Source organism: Stegodyphus dumicola, chromosome 11 (genome assembly GCF_044657685.1).
Source record: "Stegodyphus dumicola isolate Sdum_Otavi_A_Nest chromosome 11, ASM4465768v1".
NCBI classification, from domain to species: Eukaryota; Metazoa; Arthropoda; class Arachnida; order Araneae; family Eresidae; genus Stegodyphus; species Stegodyphus dumicola.
The window spans coordinates 47,884,511-47,894,443 of NC_140778.1; positions in this window are offsets into that span (position 1 = coordinate 47,884,511).

The following is a 9,933-nucleotide window of genomic DNA, read 5'->3' on the forward strand; positions in this document are numbered from 1 at the left end:
TAATTAAAACTGATGCTTTTAATATTACATCACATGAGTCTTGACATTTTTTCATATGTCAACTCTGCTATTATAAACTCCATCACCCCCAAAGGAAAAAAACACATTTTTAGTAGCATGATGTAAACTCGTGGTGTTTCTATTGCTAAGGAACCACATGTAAATTTAGACTTCTTAGATGTTTCTTAAAATGGCCAATGATCAAAATTGCCATGGTCTAAAAATACTTTTTTGCCTCATTTCTTAAATTAGAACTATAGGGATGTATGCATGAATTCATCGACCAAAATCAGGTTTCCTTATTGCTTTTAAAATATTTTTATAATTTGTCTGAAAATATAATCTCTGCGTATAATAAAAGAAAGAGTCTGTCTGTGTGTGTCTTTCGTTCGCACTGCGCATAAGCTAATAGACGCACAGCTGGGAAATTTGGAACATAGGTTCATCTAGACAAGAGCCAGTGCACCTCGAAGCGATTTTTTCGAATTTTTTTTTTTTTTTAATTTTATGTTTTGGGACGAAATTGCGTTATTTTGAGACATAATGGGCTATCCATGATTCAATTCACCTATAGATGGCGCTTTCACACATTGGTATGGCGGATAAAACTCAGTATTTTTATTTGTGATCGGACTTCGTACATTCAAAAATGGAGTTTCTTAGCTCTTCCAAAATGTTTGATTTTGTTCAAGGAGGTGTAAATTCTCGCTGTGTTACTGAAGCAGAGAGAATTTTAAAAAGCTATCATTTGGTAATGCACAGAATTTTACTTGAAATCCAGTGTACAAGTTTTGGCTTTCTATTTAAGGATAAGTTCTATAGCCTCCTGATCGCATGAAATCGAAGGGCATTTCCTTGTTCAGAAAGGACAAATAAAAATTTAAAAAAAAAATTGGAAGCACTTCCGCAGAGAACCCGGTAATTGTAAACATCGCCAACTTTGGCGATAATAGCTCTAACTTGGTAACCCTTCGGATTTATCTCATTCGCTTGTTCGAAGTTTGCAACCATTTCTCTTGCGTTTATTTTGTTGAATTAAGACTGTCGTTTTTCGCATTTGCAGATTTATTCTTCTCTTATTTATTATTATTATTTTTTTTTTTTTTTTTAACGAATAGATAGAAATATTTTCGTAGAATGCGGGTTCTCTGTTCGGGATGAAAGGAGGGGTGAATGCTTATTTTTAACACGGCTGTTCACGTTGTGTTCTTAATTATTAACAGCTCTAACCATGAGGTTTTTAAAGTCTAAAATAATTTGTTTTCGTAGACCGCAAAAATGTGCATGTGCATTTTAAATAATTAAGTAATGCTTTTATTTTTATTATTGGTTATTGTCATCTAAAATTATGAGAATAAAGCAATTTTTATGGCGTAAAATTTTAACAAGATAATATATTGTTAATGCTTTTCTAACAATAACCTTTCAGAGGATAGCAGGTGTGGCATAAATAGATGATTAAATTGAAATAAAAAAATATTGATTATTTAAGATGACAGAATAGTTTGATGCGTCACCATGGTCATCAAAATTAGCAAACTGCTGCTGGTGTAAGGAATATATTGTTTTCTGTGTTAACTGGAATTTAAGACAAATTTTTTTTCGTATATCACATTTAAGTGGTTAATTTCAGTATATTAATACTAATTTATATTTTTTAAATGATTTTTTATTTCCGTTATAAATGCTTATACATTGTCTTATGCTTAATAATATATTCTTTTCTGTCCTAACTTGAATTTAATACAAATTTATTTTCGTATATCACGTTTAACCCTTTAGTTTTACATCTACATGCATATTATCTGTGAATTTTTACTACCATATGCTTAATATATTGTTTTATCTGCTAACTTGAATTTACATGCACTAAAAATCACGTTTACAAAATATCACGTTTACTGCTCGGCTCATCGTCGATGAACCGCGAGCTTGGCGAGTAAGAATGCAACGGGTTCTCTGCGGATGAAAACCCAAAAAATTCTTTTTCATGTAAAGGAGGAACTGCTGGCTGTTGTAGGAAATTGTGTCGCTGTTTTATAGTATTGTGACAGGTAGCTGATTTTAACGTTCACTGATTGTAAACAAATGATTTCATATGTGTTTTACTTGGGATTTCCAGAAAATTTGTGCAGTCAAAAGTGTGTTTTTTCCCATAAAAATGATATTGAATCATTATATGTATACTAAAAATATATTGATCTATTATATGCATCTATTGTATTTATTATACACATGATAGCACTAATCATCAGATGCAATTTTGAGAATATCAACAAGCAAAGCACTTAAAAATGAAAAAAAGAGACTTGTTATAGAACTATTAATATTCTGTATATATTATAGAAAATACATGCAATGAATAATACCATGACCAAACATTTCAAAAAAAAAAAAAAAAAAAAAATGCATATTATGTATTACCTACCTCAGTACTTGAGAAAGCAATCCTGGCATATAACATGTAGTTTTGATTACATGATATTACAAGCATTTTCTTTAGATTTGTCCTGCAAGTGGTTTAAACAACTCAATACTGGTAGTTTAATCTCAGCTCAAATCCTGGTGAATAACCTGGCTGTGCAGTTTTTATTTTTTTGCATGTGTTTTGTGAATAGGAACCAGTTTCCCCTATAAAGTTCTTCATAAAGGCATTCTTCTTCAGGCTGATAACCAATGTGCTTAGCCATATTCAAGTACCCTAATCTAACCTTACCTTTCCTTTAGATTCTATATTCACATGTTATATCTTTATCTGTTAAGATTTGTTCATAACAGGATCACCAGGCTTCTACCAATCTGGCAGGAGCATACTCAAAACCATGTGATTTATAACAAAATCGATCATGTTGTTCTTGCAAACCTTTATAAATGTTCCAAATTTTCTTAATAATCTTATTATTTAGAAATGTGTTTATTGTTGTTTTTATATGAACAAAAGCATTTACATGTATCAATTTTAAAAATAACTGAAGTGTTCTTTTAATCAGTTTTGCTTTTCTAATGCTGTTTTTAATTATTAACTTTATATCTGAGCCAAAAATTCAAGAATAAGTCTATTAAAATGGTCTGTGTGATAAGTCTATTAATTAATTACATTGTATGAACTTCAACATCTTTGAATATGAAACACCGAACTAGCACTTTGAATATGAACATCCTATATGAAAACACCGAGACCATTCCAATCTAATAGAAGAATAAATTATACTTAAGAATTCACAGTATGAGCTTCTTTGTATTATATTACACAAAGATTAGAAACCAAGTCTCCACATAGGAAATCTTACACTGATATGATGATCTTGTATTGAAACAGAATTGTAGCAAAATAGATGATATGAATTACATTATGCCAAAGAATTATTTTGTCCTAAATAAATTATAGCATTTAGTTTAACCAAAGACTCACAAAACAAAATTTCAGATTTGTTGTAAAATTGGTGTCATGTTTTCCCCTATGCTATAATAACTCCACACATTATCTACATATCTTTCTTGACTTGATGGAAATATTGTCCTTTCAAAAATTATTGTAACAGATATTTCTTTTTAAGTTACATGATCAACAGAAACTATAGAGATATAGCATATAAGAAACCTTGAAAAATTATTTGTGGAAATTTGTGGAAAAATCCATTATTGGGGCTAATGTACATTGTTAGCAGTTTTTGTTAGCCAAAAATGGTTAAAAGTAGAGTAAAAATATTAGGAGTTTGAGGATAATCATCAATATACCATAATATGTTTGCATAGAAATATAATACCCAACAACCAAAAATAAATTAAACTTATCAAATGAATTTTAGTATGCCATAATGGTTTCATGAGAAAATATAACATACCTCTTAAACAACTACAATCATTATATACAACAGCCATTTCATTGAAAAAAAGGCATAAATTATATTAATCAGATAAAATTTGTTGTAAGAGCTTCACTATCTGGTTATTCTTCTTAAGCAAACAAGAAGCCATTTCCAGTACCATAGTATAATTTTCATAAGAACTATCCCATTCCATCGCAGAATATTAAAAGCGTTTTGATAGAAACAAGAAATTTTATGTTAATTTTCCAACCATATTCTAATATTCAGATTGTAGATTTTAAAATTTTTCATTTAAAAAGTACAATTTCATGGAATACAAATTTTCGTACTTTTCCGTTTCGCCAGCGCAAATCTCGTCAAGCAGACTTTATTGGCGACAACACACAGTATACACATAAAAAATATAGACAAATGTTAGTTCTAAGAATTTTTTAATTTAAAGGTATAAACATTTAAATGACATTTAAAATTTTGTAAAAAAGCCAATAAATTTCCAAAAAGACATTAATTTAAGAATATACTATGCTTTCATGGTAAAACATCCTGATACTCTGGTTCACATCACATGACCCCAAGTGATATCATTTCTCATAAAGTACACTACAAAAATTTAATTCTCTCAGTAATTATCTACATTAATTTCAAGTTAAATCTTAATTTGGAATACAAGTTTAAATGCAAGCATTATTTCAGTTTGTACGATTTCAATAGCTTAATTAGAAATTATGTAAAACCACAGTGCTTTACTTTGCTAGTGCATTCTGATTAGAATTAATGAATTTAACCTTTGACTTTGCCTTTTCTATATTTTTGCCACCGGGTGAGCAGTATGATAGCATCCTAATTTACACAATTACCGCCTGCGGACGCCCCGAGCGGTAATGTCGCTGAACACTCGTAGCTCAATCCGAGGTTCGAATCCCGTGAACTGCTGCTGGTTTTCCCCATGTGTAACTTGTATACGAGCCAGTTTCCCTTATAAAGTCCTCCACATAGGCATCTCTCCCTTAAGGCAAATAGCCCTCGAGTGCTTTGCCGTAATCTAACAAACCAAAACAAACGCCCGCGAATCACCTTAGGGCATAAAATTGAACTATCTGGTAAAAATTCTATGTAATTGTATGCCAGTATTGAAAGGAACAATCAATCTGATAAGAAATGGCTGTGACTTCTTTTGAAAATGAGATGTAAAAGGTTACCAGCAAGGAATATTATTCCATTTTGCATTGGTTGTACCATTACTGGCAACTTTATCGCCTGCGCCGGCAAAACGGAAAAGTACCCAAATTTTTTATTCTTTGTTCTTGGGGAAAACATTGTATTTGTAAAGAAATCCAATGCTTTCTTCCTTATAAGTACATAGACTAAAGAATTCTATTGTAATTCATTATGATAAAAAAAGTATTTCTCAGTGAAATGACGTTTAACTATAAAATATGTAAATCCATTTGTATATGCTGCCTTTGGTCGCATTTGTTCCCAAAATGCATTAAAAAAAAAGAAAAACCTGTCACTTTTATAAATTGCTGAAACTAGGGGTTGGATAATCAGAGAATACTTAAATATTTAGTATTTGAAATGAGGTTGATTGTGTATGCTTCATATAGCTTTGTCCAAAAACAATGTACGATTCGTATGTAACACAAAATAAAGTATATTAAATTACTGTTGGCAATTTCAGTTTCTTGGTGCATATTTGATAGCTGAGTATACACATGTAATATGAATATGTGCCAGTTTTCAATGGAAAGTACTACACAAGGACATCATCTATACCTTTAGGTAGATAGCCTGAGCGGGCTTTGCCGTAATAAAATAAACCAGAACCATTCTACCTTACACTATTCATTTAACAAATGTGGCAAAATTTGGTACGCTTCTGTTATCAGGACCGAATTCAGAAATGTGTGTATGGATGAATGCGTTCACATATGCATGCATATATGTACGTATGGCATGTATGTTTGTGTATAAACACACATATAAAAGTGTATACACACATACATACATTTCCGAATCCAGTCCCGATAATAGAAGAGTACATAAATTTTTCTATATATAACATTTATGTGTGTATTTTTGTATGAGGAACAATATTTCTGACTTGAATCAGTTGCCGTCAACTAATGTCAAGTGCAAGTGAAAAACAAAAGAATAATTATATAGAATTAAGATGTAATGTATATTTAAAAATTTTTCTTTACTGCAACTGTTCTTTTATTCATAGAAATTATACTTGTATTTTCTTTTATTAAATTAGTAACAGTTAAGAATTGTTCACGTGTGTTCCGTGTGGTTCTTTTTTTAGTATTTACTCTGTGACATACTGAATTTCATTTTTATTTGGAAATTGAATAAATTAATTGTGATGGTGTGTGCTGGGAAATGGAATTTTTTGAAGAATATTTAATACTTGCTAATAAAAATAGGAATAATTTTAAAGTTTCTATCAACATTTTTAATATTGTCATCAAAATGAGACTTTAAAAATTCTTTTTTTTTTACGGTAAAATGTGAATTACATTAAAAGGGTATCATTTTATTTTAATTCCTTTATGAAAATAGTTAACCTAAAAGACACACAGATCTCATTAACATATGAAAAACATAGCTCAAGTAAGTTTTACAGACATACTGAAAAAAAGAATATTCAAAAGATGTTTTAAAGAAAAGAAAGCTGTACACAAATACAGTGGCTCCCTAAAGTGTTCGTATACTTATGATTTTCATTGAAATAGGGCTCTATCCATTAATTAAAAGTAAACTTTCTGAATAATTTAATAATAAGATCTATAATCTATTCATGACAAAATTACATGAAATATATATATTTTTTAATATAGCGAAACTTTATTTTTAAGAAATTAATAATAAAAAAATGGCAAACATTTTTATCTCACAAAAGTCTTCGTACACTTCAAAAAAATCTTGACATATTAGTAAATATTTTCATTTTTCGTTAAATTAATATTTAGTAGGATATCCTTTAGCATCCACAACAGTTTTTAGACATCTGGGATTTTTTTTTTTTTTTTTTGTAAATTTTGTGTTAATGTTCATCCATCATGACTGTTTTGAGTTTGCTTTTCGTTTTGATGTCGTGTTTCCAAAACCTGTGGACAATTATACAAAGACACCACAGGCGAACATTAAGAGCCATATGCTTAGGATCGTTATCCTGATTAAAAATAAAGTTGTTTCCAATATCCAAATTTTGGGCTGATAGTTTTAAATTGTCTCTTAAAATATTTAAATAAAGGGAATGATACATTATGCCCTCAATAAATACCAAATTACCTAGTCCTAATGTTGCCATGCCCCCCCCCCCCAGACACAGAGGAACACCTCCACCGCCATGCTTAACTGTTCCAACTAAGGTCTTAGAATGAAGTTCCTCATTTTTTCTTCTCCATACAGTTATCCGACCATCGGAACCAAAAATGTTAAATTTGCTTTCGTCAGCAAATAGGACATTATTCCAGTGCGTTTCGGGTGTATTTATCATTTATTTTGCGAATGAAAGCCTAAGCTTTCTGTTTTTCTCACTAACAAAAAATTTTTTACGGGCAGAATGCCCATGTAATCCAGCTTCTCTGAGAATTCGTCAAACAGTTTCAGGTTAAATTAAAGTAGAAAATTTTGCATTAAATTCTGTAGAAACTTTTATAGCACTCAAACGTGAGTTTTTCATAAATTTTCTAATAACAAATCTCTCATCACGTTTATTTAACTTTATTGGTCGACATTTTCTTACCTTGTTTTCAATCTGATTTTCTTCTTTAAAGCGTTTTATCACATACTGCACTGTAGAAAGGGATAAATTAACTAATTTAGCTATATTTCGAATTGATTTACCACTACTATGGTGAAAAATTATCAATTTTCGAATATTGTTTGTAATTTCTTTATGACTGTGACCCATTTTTCAATAATAAATAGAATATTATGGAGTAAACAATAAAAGATTAAAGCATACGATTTTTTAAATGCCACTACAATTCAAAAATTAAAAAAAAAAAACGGCAAACAATAATTCTAATTTTGATTTAGTCAAAAATATTTCAGTGTACGAAGATTTTTATGAGATAAAATGTTTGTCATTTTTTTTTATTATTAATTTCTTAAAACTAAAGTTTCACTACATTTAAAAAAATATTTTTTTATATAATTTTGTTACGAATAGATTATAGATTTTATTATTAAAGTCTCATTCAGAAAGTTTACTTTTAATTAATGGATAGAGCCCTATTTCAGTGAAAATCATAAGTGTACGAACACTTTTGGGAACCACTGTAGTTCTATTAGCAACTCGAAATATATATTGTGATATATTCTAAAAGCAAAATCATATAATACATAATGATATAAATTAAATGTATATAACAAATTTATAAAACTCTCTAATGAATAATGATCATAACTGTATAATCCACTCAGGGGGCTCACTTTTGTGAGTACGGGTGTGGCAATCCCGAGGTACCCTAGCCCTTCAGGGGATCATCTTCTTGGTGAGATGGGTGTCACGATCATGGAGCCCCAGTGATCTATTCTCTTTTCCGTCTCCTCTCCTCTTGGCTGGTACTTTTTCCCTTCCCTTCTCCCTTGTGGTTTCTCTCTACGGAGTTTGGGGCTCGTCACGAGAGACTGGAACAGACCTTGTCTCTAGTTCTCGAGTGGCGAGAAAACTGCCCACGTGTTTGCCGTGCGTGGAGACCCTGTGTCGCTGGAAAGGAGGGTCCTGGTAGTTGAGGGGCGAGGTACTGTCCCCAACACACTACTTTGGCCTCTGCTTCAGCTAAACGGGAGGCACCTTAGTCGTCCTCACGGGTGTCAATCGGCTGGTCACTAGTCCTTGTGTCAGTGGCTTGGGGTCAAGCTCTCGGGAGTACCTGCTTTCGGGAAAGCCGAGTGTGGGGCTTCAGTTTGCGTATAGGTCCGGCTAGCCCTAACACAGGAATCTGTGTTCCCTTGTTGGGTTCCGTGGTGGGCGGGGCCGTCGGACCCGAATATTTATTCTTTCACTATGGCTTCTTCTCATATCTACTTAATTAAAGATTTCAAGGTAACTCCAGTCACTCAATCTAGTTCTGAAACGTCTACAGCTAAACCAGTCACTCAACCTAGTTCTGAAACGTCTACTGCTAAACCAGTCCCTCAACCTAGTTCTGAAACATCTACTGCTAAACCAGTCATTCAACCTATTCCTGAAACGTCTACTGCTAAACCACTCACTCAACCTAGTTCTGAAAAGTCTACTGCAAAGAAATTACATACAGATAGAAATGAAAAAAATCATAACAATAGTCCCCGTTTCCTAGTCATCTCTAGTCCATCTGGCGAAATGCATAAGATGTCTCCTTTCGTAATAAACAAATACATCCAGTCTTGTATTGGTGAGCCGAGAAATATAAAGCGTCTCCGCTCCGGAGACTTGCTTATTGATACAAACTCAGCCACCCAGTCTGCTTCTTTACTTCAGATAACTAAACTTGGGCAAGCGAATGTCACTGTAACGCCACATAAGTCACTAAACTATTGTCGTGGTGTAATCTCAGAATTCGACCTTCTGTATGTTTCTGAAGAAGAGATCGCTTCTGAGCTATCCGAACAAAATGTCTGCGGTGTAAGGCGGATCAAGATGCGTAAAGAAGGTAAGTTGATGGACACGAAACACGTGATCCTTACCTTCTACACGCCTGTTCTGCCAAAGAATATTAAGGCCGGATATCTAAATATTCCTGTAAGACCTTATATTCCAAACCCTATGCGATGTTTCCAATGCCAGCGTTTCGGCCATTCTAAGACGTCTTGTCGTGTCAGCCTCACATGCGCCCGATGCTCACAGATTGGCCACGATTCTGAAAATTGTACCGCTGCGCCTCTTTGTATAAATTGCAAGGGTGAGCACCCAGCATTTTCACGCCTCTGCCCAAAATGGAAATTGGAAAAAGAAGTGCAGACTGCAAAGGTTACGAGGAACATCTCATATGCCGAAGCCAGAAGATTAGTCCAGAGCACATAGCTTCGACCAAATACATCATACGCCAGTGCTGTAAAATCATCTCGTACAGTCGCCACCCAAACATCAATAGGTACACACACC